We start from the raw sequence: 8641 nt of genomic DNA on the forward strand, positions 1-8641 counted from the left end.
TAAATCCAGTTTAAGTAAAATTAACTATGAGTGACTCAGGACAGGATAACACACTTACTAGGCCAGGTTTCCCCCCCCCCCCCCATTTTGAATCCTTGATTGCAAAAACTTAAAAATTTAGGAGTATTACAGAGAAAAACAAAAGCCTTTTTTTGGGGAAGTCTTCCCTATCACCATGATAACAAGGAAGGCATCTGTAAAGTTAAGGCTCAGGAAGCTCCCAGGCCTCCCCCTGGGAGGGAGGAAAGCAGTTAGACAGATCTTCTTGTGGCCTCACTAACCACACCCCCTCTCATCTGCAGCCACCCAGAGATGTAGAAGAAGACCCCAGAGGAGAGTGAGCCAATGGGAAGAGGCCAAGGTGGTGCCAGCCCCATGGCTAACTAAACCAGCAGTGCTAACCTGACTGCAAAGCTGCTCATAAAAGCAAAAATACCTGTACTCATGATGAGCAATGTTGGCAGATGATATGCCTGGCACTGCACTGAGCACCTTCCATGCATTCAATATTCCCTGCACACCTAAAGCTGAGGATATTATTATGATCCCTTTGGTCCAGGTGGGGACTGGAGGCTCCCAGAAGTTAAAGAATTTGCTAAACTCACTCAGCTTGTAAAAGGCAATGCTGGAAATCTATCATGGTTCACCTGAATCCCATAGACGCCACACATTTCCTTAAACTCAAATTTATTCAGGTGGGTCCACAGTATTGGATGGCTCAGTGATTTTCCTGAACAATACTAGATCACACAATTAACAGTTAAATAAACTTTGCTTCATTCATGAAATAGAGTAATACTCAATATTCAAAAATGATATTTTTTCAGAATTGTCAATAATACAAGAGAATTTTCATGATGAAATATTTCATGAAAAAAGCATAATGTAAAAACCTATATAATAAACTGTATATCCATATGTACATATAAACTCAAACATTCACCATTCACAGAACAGTTAAACAAAAGTTAGAATATTCATTCAATAAAATGCTATACACACTTAAATATCAACATTGATATTTCTCAAAAATGCAAAATTTAGTCACAAAAAGTTGAAAAATAAAATTTTTAATATATCTTTTATACACATTTTAGAAGCACAGAAAACAATATTCTAAATTACTCATGGATACTAGTATGTAACATACAAGCCCCCAAAACACAGAGTGGAAATATACACATGGAATCACAATTATTGTTGGAACTGGCCCGGGGTAGGGGCTTACAGAGATTGCAACTGTATGCTATGTTGTAATTCTTTAGAAAGTAAAAAAGACATGATAAATGTGATCTATATTGACATCTGTTGATTCTAGATGGTGGAGATATATATATACATATATATATATATATATACATATATATACATATATATACGTATATATACATATATATACATATATATATACATATATATATATACACATATATATATATTCTATACAGTGCATGCTTGTTACATTTGTAGTTTTCTGTAATTTTAAGATTTCTATATTGGAATTTATATGCCAAGGAAAGTTTAAAAGGAAGTACGTAAAATATTAACAACTCTGTCCTCTGGGTGGTAATGTTATAGCCAATTTTCATTTTCTTCTTCAGCTTTCTCTGTACTTGTAAAATTTTCCCTATTAGAATATGTGACTTTTATAATCAATAGAAAAATAGACTTACCTCCCAATTTTCCAAGAGCTAATCCATTTCATGCCTCTGGGCTTTTGGCATAAAGCAGAACATATTATTGAAGTCAGGCATACTGGAAAATTAAGAAGTGAATAATGTTGGATTTGACAGTGAATTTCTTTCAGAAACAGAGATTTTCTACTCCTGTTGTTGTTTACGTTTGATCTTTATGTCAATTCTATGGCCACGCGCAGATACCATCCCACACACATGTGGGTGCTTGTGCACATGGCACACTGCATCTCTGAAGGTTAGAACCCGGCCACACATTAAGGACGATCTAGTGCAGCTTTCTTGTTTTACCAACAGAGAAACTGAGGCTGAGAAGGGTGAAGAGGCTTCCCTAAGATCAGGCAGCAGGGCCAGAAACTGAGTCTGAGTCCTAGCTGATGTTTTCATGGCTCCACCGGTGCTGCCCAAGTGTTTTGTGGACAGTGATGGTACCCAAATATGAGGAATAAGATGAAAATATCACCAAAACAACCAATTGGCATTATACATAAAAAAGTAAACATAATTTGTGTCATATATAAAAGCTAACATAACTATCTTCAGTAAGGCCCAGATTTGTATCTTTATCCTCAAAACCCAATTACCACTCTGAGTAAGAGTCCTTTCCTTTATTGAATACAGTCTGTCCTGGAGAATTGCGTTTGGATTTCCACAGGCATGTGGAGGCTTCTCAGCCCACCCTCTCTGTGGAGTGCTGATTCTTACTTACTATGCTGACCCTTTCTAGAGAGAAGGGCCCCACTAGGGCCAAAACCATGAGTATCCCTCGCTGCAGTTCTCTAATGAAAGACCTGGTTCATGGACTTGCTGATATTTTCCATGAAGGACATGGGATCTGAAGCAAGTAAATGAGGCCCAGTCAAGGAGTTGAGTCCTTGCTCACTCTGTCAGCCCCTTCTCTTCTCTTCTCTTTGTGCCTTGGCTCTGTCTTACTTCCAGAGTAAGGTGAAGAACCAGCTCCTTTGTCAACAGAAACTGGACAGCCTCTGCTGCCCAGGTCCAGGTGAGTCTGGCAGTGAGTCTCAACTGCACAGCCTAGGTGCAGCCTGCAACACTCCCACCTGAAGGACCAAAGCAGGGCCTGACTTGTTCAAGGTCCAGACCTTCCTCTGCCACTGCCATCCCCCGTCCCCATTGCTTGCCTGACCTGGCCCACCTGACCAACTTCTACGCTCACTGACTGCCTCCACCCCCACTCATGGAAGACAAGGCCAGTCTCCTTGCCTGAGACAAGTCTACTCCCTACTTCACTTCATCCTTATCTCCTGCTTGCATACCCCTCCTGAACACATGCACACTCATACATGCAAGCGTGGGCACACATGCTCATACACAGCATGTTCACACACATACACACACATGCATACCACATACATACATGTAGGCACACACCCTTAAAGCCTACTTTATCAGTTTATGATTACTTATGATACAGAGCCAAGAGAAGTGGGCTTTCCTGCTGGTCTTCCCAGCCACCCAGAGCTGGCCTGTCCAAATACTTGCCAACATCCCACCCCACAGGGTCTAGGGTGAGGGGCCAATATTTTTCCTTTACACTCCATGCAAAGGCATCCATTCTTTACCCATTAGCTAGATGACAAAATCAGCTACCTGGCAGAAGAGACATCCAAAATTCCAAGGTAGTGTCATGGTGGTGGTAGTGGCTGTTATTCCCGATGTTATCCTTCCTTCATTAATCTAAGCCCAGGGCAGGCATTTTGAGGCATGTTAAAGCAGTACTCCTGCAACCCTGAGGCAGGGTGAGTTGAGGAGGAATCACTGTCCTGGGACTGTTCCTCCCTTTCAAGGTGTGTCTCAGAGGCCTGTGTACAGAACAGAAGAAGACACACCTCCCTGGCCCCCACCTCTTGGATGGCACCCACCCCTTGCCTGGTCAAGCCCTCCCTGGCTGGGCTATGTGGGGTGAGGCTGGGGCCCAGAGAGTCACCCCTTTACAGAACCCTGCCCACGCTCCATGCCTCAGGGCCTGTCCATTCAACAGGCATGCAGAGATGGCATGGCCCCTTCAGCCACATCCCGAAATTGCACTGGCAGACAGTAAGGAGGAGGCCATGATCCCTGCCCTGGGAGACAGCCAGACAGAGAGGTCAATTTGCTGGTCTGCTCAACTCAAACAAGACAACCTGGATAGCTGTCCTTCCGAAGCCACTTAAAAACATAAAGTTGAATAGAACGCAAAACGATTGCACTGATGCTTCAGTGAAGTTGAAGTTTAAAGTAACCTTTCTCCTCTCTTCTGCAAACCTCCCATCCTCCTGCCTTAGAGTTTTGTTTGGGAACTGGCACCACCCTCAAGATAGGACAAGCAGCAAGTACTCAATTCCTGTTGAAACTGGCTGGATCCTTAGGGGTTCCCTAAAACCCCTCCAGTCCCTTCCTCACAGGCTGGGCTCATGGACTCACAATCCAGCAGGGACAATGTGGCCACCCAGCAACTCAGTGGCAACTCTGCGGTGCTGGCCTCTCCGCATTCCCACCTTCCCCTCTACCCCATGGGGGATTCCAGGGCCTTTTCATTGAAATGGGGAGGGGAAATTATAATTAAATACTTAAGAAAATAAAAAATACAAAGAGAACTATAACTGCCTATGTGCCCACTACCCAGAATTAACAGATGTTAGTATTTCCAAAAGCACCGAGAAGATTCTAAGGAAATAAACAGTACAGCTACTGTTAAGTCTTCTCTGCACTCCCTCCCCATCTCATTCCTCTTCCCTGGCCAGACAGACAAACCTTGGTATGTGTTCCTCCCATCCCAGGAGTCATATTTTACTCTATGCATCCAAAAAGACAATACAGCATGCTTTTTTTTAACTATTTACAAAAAGTATACTGAATTTATAATTCCAAAACATGCTCTCTTCACTCACCATATTCATATTCCAGCTTTAAGCTCTCTTGCCGTTGATTCATATAAATCTAGCTCATTTGTTGTAATTGCTGTTAGAATGCATGCATGTGAGTATAGCATGATTTATTTAGCCAATTCCTTCGTGGTGGGCATTGCAGTTCTTCAGTACTGTAAACAATGCTCCAGCTAACAGCCATATTCACACCTTCACACAGAGGAGTTTCCCTGGAGAGAATACCTTGCAGAATTTCTGCATTGTGGTTTTGTTCTTATTTGGTTTTATCAGGGCTCACCAATCCGGCCGCCAAAGGCACAGCCAAGGTTCAGTCCTGCCATCAGGGACACTATGTGTCACCTGCCTGCTCACACTCGTGGCCTTCTTAGCGGCATCTCATGGTCGGGCACCTCCCAGACCTGGCAGCTGATCCTATTAACTACTGGAGGGTTAATCTTCTGAGATATGCCAGGTCTTGTCCTGTGACCATTTTCTTCTAAGTTTGCTAGTCTTCTGTCTTACATGAGTGTCTCCCTGGGGGAGAGGCTCACATCTGAGATGAAGACAAACAGTGCTGTTTCTTGTCTCCTTTTCTCTCTCGGGCAAATCCCCTTGTCAATGTGACAACCCTGGTCACACTGAAGCAGCATCCTGAGTGGACCCAGAAAGTGCTGTCCCTCAGAATAGGGGTAGAGGGCAGGTTGCCAGGCACTTGTGATTTGAGGGGCTCAGAATCAGCTCCCTGTCCCCTGGCTCTTCAGCTGAAGTGGAAGGAGGACTCTCTGGCCCACACTGAGGGTCCTAAGGTCCTAGAACAGGAAGAGGGAGCCCCATAGCCCCATAGCCTCACTTACTGCACAATCATGAGTGGCTTGTGTCACATCTAATAGCTACTAAGTGACTAAGACCTGGTTTAATTCATTATGAGTGTGATATCTCAGCATCAACTTCAGAAAGTAATAGTGAGCAGGGAAAGAGGGGACATGAGCAGGAATAGTGACACAGCTCCCATGGTTCCTTTCCCATAAGAAGGCAAATGAACAATCACATCGTGGGGTGGGGGTGGGGGACAGGGACAGGTTAAGAAGAGAAGCAGGGGTGCTGAGTGCTATGGTGGGCACCCCTCCCTAGAGCCAGGACAAGACACTGGACTCAGGTCCGTTCAGCAATCTGAAAGGGAACAGCGAAAAGTCTGTTTTCTCCAAGAGCTGATCTTCTTCAACAAATATGGTGTTAGCATGCAGAGGACAAAAGAGAAGAGGAGGTCCTCAGAGGAGCTGGAGGAAGCTGGGAGGAGAGGCCCAGCCAGCACTGGACAGGTCCCATCCCAGAGCTTAGCCTGGAGCTCCGGGGAGAGGTAAATTACCAGAAAGGAGTTCTGCCCCTGAGCCTGGCAGGACTGCTTTGAGCTGAATGAAAGCCAGGGATCCTCCCTCAGGGTTAAAATCTGCATTAGCCCAGAGGAAGAGAGCCTGTAACAAAGTTTCTTTTATAACTGCAGGGCGGAGGCAAGCACAAGGACTCAATTAACCACAGCCCAGTTCCCCACCTTCAACACTATCCATCCGTAGATCCCCCACGGAAACTGGAGAACACAATACACCCAGCCCTCTAACAGAAGCTCTGAGGGGAACAAAAGGTCTCATATACAAGGAGGTCAAGGCAAGGAGAAATTTCCCACATTGTATTAACAAGAAGAGAAAGTCTTCATTGAGCCACATATATTCAAATGAAAAGAAAGGATATAGCATCTATGGAAAATATGAGAACAGAGAAATAAATAAATTAACAGAAAAAACATAAGGCAAAAAAGATAAATAATCCACTCTGGGTGGGGGTGGGGAGAGACAAGAAACAGTAGGAAATGCCCCCAAAATGTTGCATGCTAAAGCAAACCTGACACAGCCATTAAAGGTAGATGTCTCTGCTGAGGTATCTGGGGGAAGTGTGGTGAGGTCTGCAACTTGAAATGCATCAAGAAAGATGGATGGAGAGAAAGGAAGAGAGGGAAAGAGACCATGCTCAAAGCATGTATAAGAAGAGCTTGATGGGATTTGGGTGGTAGATGAGTGGATGGTTGCTGAAATTCCATTGTCTTTTCTGTATGTGAAAATACATGTAATAAAATGTGTGGTGAAAAAATAATGAATACTGTTATGCTGAAAATAAATAAATTTAATTTTAAAAAAATGTTGAGGAAGAAAGATACTCTTCAAAACCATCATAAAAATTACATGAGGAGCACCTGGGTGGCTCAGTTGGTGAAGCATATCTGCCTTCAGCTCAGATCATGATCCCAGGGTCCTGGGATCAAGTCCGTGTTGGGAGTCCCTGCTCAGCAGGGAGTCTGCTTCTCCTTCTCCCTCAGCTTTCCCCATTGCTCATGCCTTCTCTCTCTCTCTTACTCTCAAATCAGAAAAAAAAAATCTTAAAGAAAAAGAATTAAATAAGGCAATGATGTGGAAGGGCTTGTACACTGCTGAGGATTTACAGATTTTAAAATGTGATTAAAACAGTATAACAGCATAACAAGGAGAGATTAAAGAAGCAAGGAAACAAAGAGACTGCCTTTCAGAACTAATAAATAAATTAGAAATAGCAAAGGAAAGACAGGGTGGGTCATCGCATTCCCGGCAAAGAGGAAATACTGAATATAATCAAAATGAATGCAGAATGAAAAAGCAAATTGTTTAAAGTAATTTTAAAAAGTCAGTGGACACAAAGAGCAAACAAGTATCCAGCTAATGGATAGTTGGGAACCCTAAAATAGGGGATCTACCAAATGGAAATTAAAATATTTGAAGGTTAATAAGACGCACCTGAGTGGTTCAGTTGGTTAGGCATCCAACTCTTGATTCAGCTCAGGTCATGATCTCAGGGTTGTGAGCTGGAGCCCCATGTGGGGCTCGAAGCTCAGCAGGGAATCTGCTTGAGGTCTCTCTTTCTCCCTCTACCCCTCCTATCGGCTCTCTCACTCTCTCACTGTCTCTCCAAAATAAATAAGTAAATCTTTTTTAAAAATTATTTTAAGATAAGTGAGAAGGAAATATGGGTAGAGAGAGGGATACCTACAGAGTGAAAGGACACAGCACATTCCAGAAGAAAATGATATAGCAAATCAACACTAAAGGATATCTTAGCAAGCTTTCTCAAGGATAGAGAAGAAATTCTTTAGACATCCAGGCAAAAATAATAGTAATTATAATCCCTTACAAAGAAGGAAATAGGGCTGCCTCCAGATTTCTCCCATCCACACTACATTCCAGAAGACCGCAGGGGAAAATATTCAACATTTGTGGGAAATAAACTATGACCTAAAAAATTTATACTAAGCCAAGTTGAGCAATAGGCAATTTCAAATATGCAAGTACCCAAAATACTGCATCCATGAAATTCTCCTGAAAGTAGTGCTGACTAAAAACAGCCAGCCAGCCAAGGCATACATGGCAATGCCTGGAACAAGGACTGGAGATGGATCAGAAGGGGGTTACTTACAGAAATGTGGGCAAAGGTCCAAATTAGACTCTCCATGTCAATATGCTAACATCAGCCCCATGAGAATGGCATCAACTAAGCATACTTGGAGGTACAGGCAGGTGAGGGATTTGGAACAAAGTCTATCTAATATTTTCCTATTCTCATACTTCATAATGGGCTGTCAAGTACTGTCTAGGAAAATCAATCAATCAATAAAGAAATGGAGTTTTAAATCTATAAACATGAGAACTATCAAATAAGACAATCAACCTCCATATTGTGGAAGAAAATATACAAAGTAAAAACACAGAGAACATTAAAACTCAGTATTATAACAAAAAAAAAAAAAGATGATAGATCTAAGACCAATCATAACAGATATGTCAGTAAGTGGATAAACTCTATAAAAATCTATTTGCTGAAAAGAAAGAGACGCATCTACAACAAAGTCACTGAGAAGCCTCTGCAGACATCCCAGCTAATGCAGACAAAGCAAATCTCGGGTGTGACAGTAATACGAGTCAAGACAATTTGGGGAAAAGCATTATGGAGGGAGAGAAAGGCACTCTATAATGATAAAGAGTGTAATATACAATAAAGTTC

At 42.7% G+C, this 8641-nt stretch overlaps 1 long non-coding RNA gene across 1 annotated transcript in view; it reads right to left on the reverse strand.

Annotated features, from left to right (window-relative positions):
• LOC106004411 overlaps positions 1-6690 on the reverse strand; it is a 156749-nt gene extending 150059 nt beyond the window's left edge. The window contains exon 1 of the long non-coding RNA XR_006604963.1: positions 1674-6690. This is a non-coding gene — a long non-coding RNA (uncharacterized LOC106004411). The remainder of the gene's footprint in view (positions 1-1673) is intronic.
• Positions 6691-8641: the final 1951 nt, after the last annotated feature.

Source organism: Mustela putorius, unplaced genomic scaffold (assembly GCF_011764305.1).
Source record: "Mustela putorius furo isolate JIRA1106 unplaced genomic scaffold, ASM1176430v1.1 tig00537338_pilon_pilon_pilon, whole genome shotgun sequence".
Taxonomy (NCBI): domain Eukaryota; kingdom Metazoa; phylum Chordata; class Mammalia; order Carnivora; family Mustelidae; genus Mustela; species Mustela putorius.